Here is an 8,526-nt window from a genome sequence, read left to right as displayed (position 1 = left end):
CCTGGTCTTCGGGATGTCTCAAAGGCAAAGTGCAAGTGGGAATCTGTATGGAAGGTAGCACACAAGAAGGCATCTTTTAAATCCAATACTGAAAACCAGTGTCTTCCAGGATCTGAGAAAGGGGACTGTGGGTTAGGGACCACTGCGGGGACTGGCACTGCTGCTTCATTTACCTAGACTCTGGGTCCTGTGCCAACCTCCGCTGCCAGTGGGTTTTGGGACTCTCAGTATTAGTGTGTGGCAGGGGCTGTTACAGGGTCTCAGTCAGCCTTACGCCCTTAATTTGTGAGTTATAGGTAATAGTCATTTTTTAACTTCAGGCCTTCGAGGGAATTGTCTCCACTGAGCAAGAATAGCAGGGTTTCCCACAGGTATTTGCACAGGGGCAGATTTTATTGCTTTTTTATTTTACTTTTAGTTGCCCATACTTCAGGATTTATTTCTGTCTCCATGAAGGAAAGGTAGTATATCTGTCCTGGGTGCAAATACCCGACAGTATTCAAACAAGATAAAGATACCCCTCCTCTGGAGGAAACTGGATTTTCAGGCATAATAAAAAAGGCCTGGGGCTGGGGACATAGCTCAGTGGCACAGCACCTGCCTGGCCCTGGCAAGCGGAAGGTCCTGAGTTTGATTCCTGATACAAAAAGGGGGGCATCCCGGTTACAGCCTAAGGCTTGTGAGAAACAGTGAATTACCTCCTCCCTGGAGGCGCCTTTCACTGCAGTCTGACCACTTGAAGAAAGGCAAAGGTCGAAAAGGACTGAGAGACACAATAAGATAGTGTCCAGCAGTGAGCCAGTTTCTTTTCTCCATGCAGGTGACAGTCTGGCCAGGGCAGAGAATGTCTGGGCTTTCCAGTCTTGCTGGAGTAGCTGGTAAGATGGGTCCGGTCCCCCGGGCCTCCATCTCAGGGAGCAGGAAGACTTTCAGTAGTCACCTTTGCAGACAGGGCATGGCACAAGGCCCTCTTGTCGTGATGATTCTTATCACAGTTCCTCATAAGGTGGCCTGGCTTTTTGCAGTGGTGACAGGTGGGTTTAGTCATCCAGCTCTTCTTGGGGCCCCAAGAATCAGGCTTAGAGTCACAACCAAGGCGGCCTCTTCCTCTTAGTCTCTGTTTTCTTCCTTTGGCCTCTTTCTGATCGCTATTATGAAATACTGAGGCAGCAATTTTCACTGAAGTGGGCAGTGAACTATCTAAACTACAAGTCAGATTGTGTGGCTTTTTCCTAATATCTGAGGCTGACTGGGTAATAAAATTATCTTTAAGAATAACTTGGCTTTCTACTGAGTCAAGAGCCAGGAATGTGTGTTTTCTCAATGTGTCTTGTAACTGGTTTAAGAAAGGGAATGAATTCTTTTTAAAAATTTTTTTATATTTATTTTAAAGAGATTAAGACAAAACAGGACGTAACAAAGCAGAACAGAACATAACAATGTAAGCAACACAGTATTTCACCAGGAGACAACCCGTAATTAACAGTAACTACCATAATGTCTCTTTCTTTGAAATAGTTGAGCATAACTTCATATAATAATAGTATCAAACATAACAAAATAGTATGAAACCATTCAACATAATGAAAGTATTACAGGGCATTCAGAACCAAATAACAAAAAATGAACAATGGCTACTATTTTATCTCATTTTCCATAGAAAATTTGCTTAATCTATCACACGTAATACAATCCAACAAGAAACAACATGATAGAACCAATGGAAACAGAAGAACAAAAGCATGGTAGGACTTCAGAGTAGGATGATATTAAATCAGCACTGGCTATTATAATGTCTTGTTTTCTTCAAAATAGCTGTTCATACCATCACAGACAATAAAATCAAACAGACCAGGATAAACCCATTCCAACTAATGAATGCAAACATTATAAGGCTTGAAAGCAATGTAATGGGGAATCAAGATTACCATATACTCTTATGTACTCTTAGCATTTCTTACACTAGGGAGACTATATGGTATTTATACATGTGACTTTGATTTATTTCACTTATGAGTATGGTCTCCAGTTGTGTCCATTTATTTATAAATATCTCAATGTGATCCTTCTTTATAGCTGAGTAGTACTCCATTGTATAAAAATACCACAACTATTTTTATCCATTGCTCAGCTGATGGACACTTACGTTGTTTCCAAGATCTGGCTATTACAAATTGTACTGCTATAAACATGGGTGCACATGTATCACTGTGGTATGATGTTTTCAGTTCTTCTGGGAATATGCCTAGAAGTGGAATAGCTGAAACAAATGGGATTTCGAATCTCAGCTTTTTGAGGAATCTTCAGACTGACCTCCACAATGGTTGCACGAGTCTACACTCCCACCAACAGTGCAGGAGAGTTCCTTTTCCCCACAGCCTCTCCAGCATTTGTTGTTGGTAGTTTTCTTGATCCTGGCCATTCTTTCTGGAGTGAGATGGAATCTCAGTGTGGTTTTAATTTGCATTTCTCTAATGACTAATGATGATGAACCTTTTTTCATGTATTTGTTTGCCATTTGTATTTCTTCATCTGAGAACTGTGTATTCATCTCAGATGCCCATTTTTGGATTGGATCCTTGAATTTCGGTGGTCTGATTTTTTTTTTTTTAATTCTTTATATGTTTTAGACAGAAGTCTTTTGTCTAAGGGATAGTTCACTAGGATTTTTTTCCCAGTTTGTCAATTTTCTTTTCACTATGCTGGAGATTTCTTTTGACATGCAGAAACTTTTTAATAAGATGTGATCCCAGCTATTGATTCTGTGAAGTAGTTCCATGTGGTTTGATTTCTGTTCATGAATTTTCTACCTACCCCTATGTCTTCAAGATTTCTACCTAATTTGTCTTCCAACAGATTTAGTGTTTCTTTTTTAATATTCAAATCTTTGATCCATTTAGATTTTATTTTAGTACATGGTGATAGGCATGGGTCTAGTTTTAGTTTTCGGCATTCGGCATATGGAGAGCCAGCTTTTCCAGCACCATTTATTAAAGAGACTGTCGTTCTTCCAGTGAACATGTTTGGCCCCTTTATCAAAGATAAGGTGGCTGAATGTGTTTCTAGTCGTGGTTGTATCTTCTAATCTATTCCATTGATCTTCAGCTCTGGTTTGATTCCGGTACCATCTTGATTTTATTACAGTAGCTTTGTAGTAAAACTTCAAGTCAGGGATTGGGACGCCTCCTGCCTTGCCTTTGCTGCTTAGAATTGCCTTTGCTATTCTAGGTCTCTTCTTGTTTTAGATGAGTTTTAGGAGTGATTTCTCTAGATCTATGAGGTATGTTGTTGGTATTTGCATTGGGATTGCATTGAATCTGTATAACAGTTTTGGGAGAATGGCCATTTTTACAATATTTATTCTTCTTATGCATGAACAAGGGATGTCTTTCCATTTTCTGAGATCATCTTCAATTTCTTTTTTCAGGGTATTATAATTTCCCTGTGTAGATCTTTTACTTCTTTCATGAGATTAATTCCAAAGTATTTAATTTTTTGGATGCTAGTGTGAAGGGTGTGGCTTCTCCTATTTCTCTCTCCGTGATTTTGTTGTTAGTGTATAGAAATGCTATTGATTTTTGAGTATTGATTTTTATCCATCTACATTGTTGAATTTATTTATTGTATCTAGGAGTCTTTTAATGAAGTTTTGAGGGTCTTCTATGTAGTATCATGTCATCTGCAAATAATGATAATTTAACTTCTTTTCCTATCTTTACACATTTTATTTCTCTCTTTTGTCTAATTGCTCTGGCTAATATTTCCAGTACTATATTGAATAAGAATGGTGATAAGGGACACCCTTGTTTTGTGCCTGATTTTAAGGTAAAGGCCTTCATTTTTTGGCCATTTAATATGATGCTGGTTGTTGATTTGTCATAGATGGCCTTTATCATATTGAGGTAAAGTCCATCTGTTCCAATTTCCTGTAAAGTTCTTATCATGAATGAGTTTTGGACCTTATCAAAAGCTTTTTCTCCATCTATAGAAATGATCATGTGATTCTTACTTTTGGCTTTATTGGTATGGTAGATTTCATTTATTGATTTACATATGTTGACCCATCCCTGCATTCCTGGTATGAATCCCACTTCATCATGGTGTATGATCTTCTTGACGATTTGCTGCGTTCTGTTTGCCAGTATTTTATTGAGGATTTTTGCATCTGTGTTCATTAGGGAGATTGGCCTGTAGTTCTCTTTTTCAGTTGGGTCTTTCTCAGTAATATTTGCTTCCAGGAATGACTTAGGAAGGATTGCTTCCTTTTCGATTCCACTGAAGAGTTTGAGGAGTGTCGGCATTAGGTCTTCTTTGTATTTCTTGTAGAATTCTGCAGTGAATCCATCTGGGCCTGGGTTCTTCTTTGTAGGAAAGGACTTAATTACATTTTCAATTTCATTAATAGAAATTGGGTTATTCAGCAGTGTTATATCTTCTTGCCCCAGCTTTGGTACTTCATATGTTTCTAGGAATCTGTCCATTTCTTCTGTGTTATCAAACCTATAGGAGTAGAGGTTTTTGAAATAGGTGTTGATGATCTTTTGTATTTCCACAGAGTCTGTAGTGATTTTGCCTTTTTCATTCCTTATTGCATGAATTTGAGCTTTTGGTTGGCTAGTGGCTTATCAATTTTATTTATTCTTTCAAAGAACCAACTCTTTGATTCACTGATTCTTTGGATTGTTTTCCTACCCTCTACTGCATTAATTTGTGCTCTGGTTTTTATAATTTCCTCCCTTCTTTTGGCTTTGGGATTGACTTGCTCTTCTTTTTCTAGATGTTTGAGGTTAACATCGCATTGTTTATTTGTATTTGTTCTGTTTCCCTGATGTGGGAATGCAGTGCAATAAGTTTTCTGGTGAGGATTACTTTCATTACATCCCACAGATTCCAGTAAGTTGTATTTGCATTTTTGTTTGCTTGTAGGTATTGTTTAATTTCTTCTTTAATTTCCCACTGATTGCTCAAAAGTATACTACTAAATTTCCATGTGTTTGTGGGGTTTTTGCAGTTTCTTTTATCATTAAATTTTAGTTTTACGGTGCTATGATTCAATAACATGCATGGGATAATTTCAATTCTTTTCTTTTATTTAAATATGTTCTGTGGGCTAGTATATGGTCTATCTTAGAGAATGTCCCATGCACTGCTGAGAAGAATGTATATTTTGATGTTGCTGGATGGAACACTCTGTATACGTCTATCAAGTCCATTTGTTCACAGGTGTGATTGAGTTCTCTTATTTCTTTGCTGATTTTCTGTCTGGTTGATCTGTCCCTTGGTGTCAATGGTGTGATAAGGTCTCCTGTTATAATTTTGTTATTTCTTATTGATTTTTCATTTCTGTAAATACTTGCCTTGTATAACTGGGTGCTCTTGAATTTGGTGCATACATATTTAATATTGTTATCTCTTCCTCTTGAAGTTTGCCCTTAACCAGTATGTAGTGACTTTCTTTATCGCTTCTGATCATTAGTGGTTTGAAGTTCACATTGTCTGCAAACAGAATACCTGCCCTTGCTTTTTTTTTTTCAGTTCCTGTTGCATGAAGTATTGTAAAAGTATGGAATGCTTCACGAATTTGCATGTCATCCTTGCACAGGGGCCATGCTAATCCTCTCTGTTATCATTCCGATTTTAGTGTATGTGCTGCAGAAGTGAGCACTAAAGGGAAGGAATTCACATCCTTCTCCTCAAGAACAGTTGACGATTTAAAGTAACAGAAGGGTAACTTAGTCTTGTCCCTCCAGACCTCCAAGTATACCTGTCTGAAGATGTTTCCTATTCTAATCTCTTGTCTGGTTGGTAGGCCCTTAGGGATCTTCTGTAGGGACCATTTAGGCTGAAGTAGGGACCAGCCTTCCCCCTGGATACCTGTCTTCTGACCTATTAAAATTAAGAATATGATATTCATCTCCGAATGTAATACCAATTTGTAAATGTGCTTGTCTCTCATCAGAGGTCGCTGTTTGATTTTAACAGTAATGTTACATTTTTCCAGTATAGTTCACAGGTCTGAGTAAAGACTTTAATGTACTTATCAGGATCACCTCAAAACTTTCCCAGATCTTTTCTGATCCGTTTGAAGTCACTGAGAGAAGAGGATGCATGGACACAAGTAGGGTCAAATTCTCCATCTACCTCCTGTAAGAGATACTGTCCTTAAGGACTTGCATAAATCAGACAGGGGTGGGTGAGAGCTTTGGTTAGGGTTGGCTTGGGAGCCTTGCCGGGTGGGGGTCCTCAGGCTCAGTGACAGTAGATGCACTGGTTTTTACCTTAAGGATCAGTTAGAGGTGTCTGTTTTTCTCGTGGTTTACACTTACATTTTAAACAGAAGGATTCTCAATGCAAAGAGAGTCTGAACATAAGGTAATTCTGACCATTTTTCCTATTTCTTACAGTATAGTTTTAGTTGTATCATAATCAATATTTCAAGAAATGATAAAAGAAAGATAAAATGGAAACAGAGTTTTGTAAATAAGCAAAGAAAAAGAAGTTGGAGGAAGGGAAGGAGACTGGGAAAAGAGAGAAACCAAGATGTGTCATACAGGGGTACCAGTTTCCTATAATGAAGGTGATCATTATATATATCTAAATAGTACCAATAAATTTTAAAAAATCAATACTTTCTTCTGCATCCCATTTTGCCTCTGGGGAGAAGGCAGTCCATGTTCACATGCAGAAAAGCAGCTCTTTCTCATCATGTGAGGGTCAGGTGCCTGAGAAACCTTTCCAAAGGAGGAAGAGAATTCGCCACTGAATTTCCCAGCTGCAGAATGAGAGGGAAGTAAGCTGGCACCATCCATTCCAGAGGCTGGGTGGCCTGGGGTGAGTGTCTCCGTGTTGGGAGCCGCGTCTGTGATAGGTCGCCTCACTTGGCGGACGTGCGGCCTGTGGTAAAGAGCAAAGCCTGGGGTAGATTACCCCTCCCATCGAATATGTTAGTTTCCTGCTTACCGCGTAAACAACCCGCTCAACAATATAGTCTGCCTGGCAACTGATGATGTTAGCCAATCAGCTTGCCTTGCTTACTTTAACATGATTGGACACTGTACCCGTATATATACCGGTGCCACCCCTGGGCGGAAGTAGAAGCCAGATAGAAGCCCGGAAGTAGAAGCCCAAAAGGAGCCGCGGAGAGCGGACCGGTAGAGGCTTTGGGGCAGACTGAAGCACAAAAGGAGCCGCGGGGAGCGGACCAGAGGAGGCTTCGGCTGGGAGCGATCCCAGGGCAGGCTGTACGGAGAAGGAAAATAAAAAGAAAAGGTTGTCCACTACCAGACTTTGTCGTGTGTCCTTCCTGCCGGCCGGGAGCGGACATCGACATTTGGAGGCCCGCCCGGGGACTGATCACCCCCGAGACGTGGAAGTGGACAACGCTCCAGTACAGAGCTGCGAGACAGGTGAGTTGGGGATAAGCCTGGGCTCTGGGTGGCGCGCACCTACAGGGCTTTTAGACTCCCCTCAGGCTCACGCGTAAGTGGCGGATTCCTTGGGCCTCACGCGGTGAGTAACATATTAAAAGATGGGAAACATGTTAGGTAGCAACACTAAGAGCGAGGGTGGTTGTGGAGAAAGCTCTCAAGAGCTTACAAAAGTACGCAGGGTATCTGAGCAGGCCCAGTCAGGGAGCTCCCGAGAGGGGTCCGTTAAGGGGAACAAGGATGCTAAGGAGGAGGACGGGGCTCTAGCCTCGGAGTCGTCTGACTCCGAGGACGAGGGAAAGTTGAATGGCAAGGAGGCCAAAGAGACTAGCTGTCAGGAGCCTAAATCGCTCAATAAGGAGTCGCAGGGTTCTTTTCCAGCGTTGCCCCGCGAATTGCGCTCTGCTCAACCTGGTCTGCGGAGGAGTAGAGAGCTCCTGAGCGCTCCCCGGCGCGAGAGGGAGGCGAAGCCTTCCGCCCCACCTTGGGGGCCTTTTCCGGAGGCGATTCCTCGCCACGAGGCGGCCGCCTGGGAGCTCTCTCCCCTTTCGCCAGAACAGGAAGTGATGCACGGGCCCCCATTTTCCGCCCAATCACGGCTGCTGTCTTATGCTCCGCCGCCGGCGGGTCGGTATTTTTACAGGCGGCTTTGGCAGGGGGGACGCTTGTCTCATGAGGTACATCCACCTGGGATAGATAGTGGCCCCTACGGGATATTTCCTGTACAAGTAGCTATGGGGGCTGGGGATTTAGCTTAGCGGCATAAGCGCCTGCCTTGTAAGCAGGCAATCGCCAGTTCGATCCCTGGTACCAATAAAAAAAAAAAAAAAAAAAAAAAAAAAAAAAAAAAAAATGAAAAAGATAAAAATAAAAAATAAAAAATAAAAAATAAAAAACAAAAAGGGGGAGTAGGCCAAGGCCTGGCCCCAAAGGCACGATTATCCATGGCACTATTCACACACAATTTTTTAAATTTAAATAATGATAATCGCTCCCCAGCTGTGGAGCACTGCAACCCTTCCCCCAACCATAAAGGGTGGGTGAAGTGAAAAGATGTCCTGACAGGACAATGGATGGGCCCGGATCCAGTGGTCAGCTG

General features: G+C 41.5%; 1 non-coding gene across 1 annotated transcript; it reads right to left on the bottom strand.

Moving 5' to 3' along the window:
* Positions 1-5,557: 5,557 nt before the first annotated feature.
* On the bottom strand, positions 5,558-5,665 carry LOC111753777 (U6 spliceosomal RNA). Its single transcript, XR_002788562.2, has one exon. It is a non-coding gene; the product is annotated as a U6 spliceosomal RNA (small nuclear RNA).
* Positions 5,666-8,526: the final 2,861 nt, after the last annotated feature.

Source organism: Cavia porcellus, unplaced genomic scaffold, assembly GCF_034190915.1.
Source record: "Cavia porcellus strain 051 isolate PalLab524CR breed Dunkin Hartley unplaced genomic scaffold, mCavPor4.1 scaffold_21, whole genome shotgun sequence".
Lineage (NCBI taxonomy): Eukaryota > Metazoa > Chordata > Mammalia > Rodentia > Caviidae > Cavia > Cavia porcellus.
The sequence above is the reverse complement of the archived record's forward strand: the minus strand, read 5'-3'. Positions and strand labels throughout refer to the sequence as shown.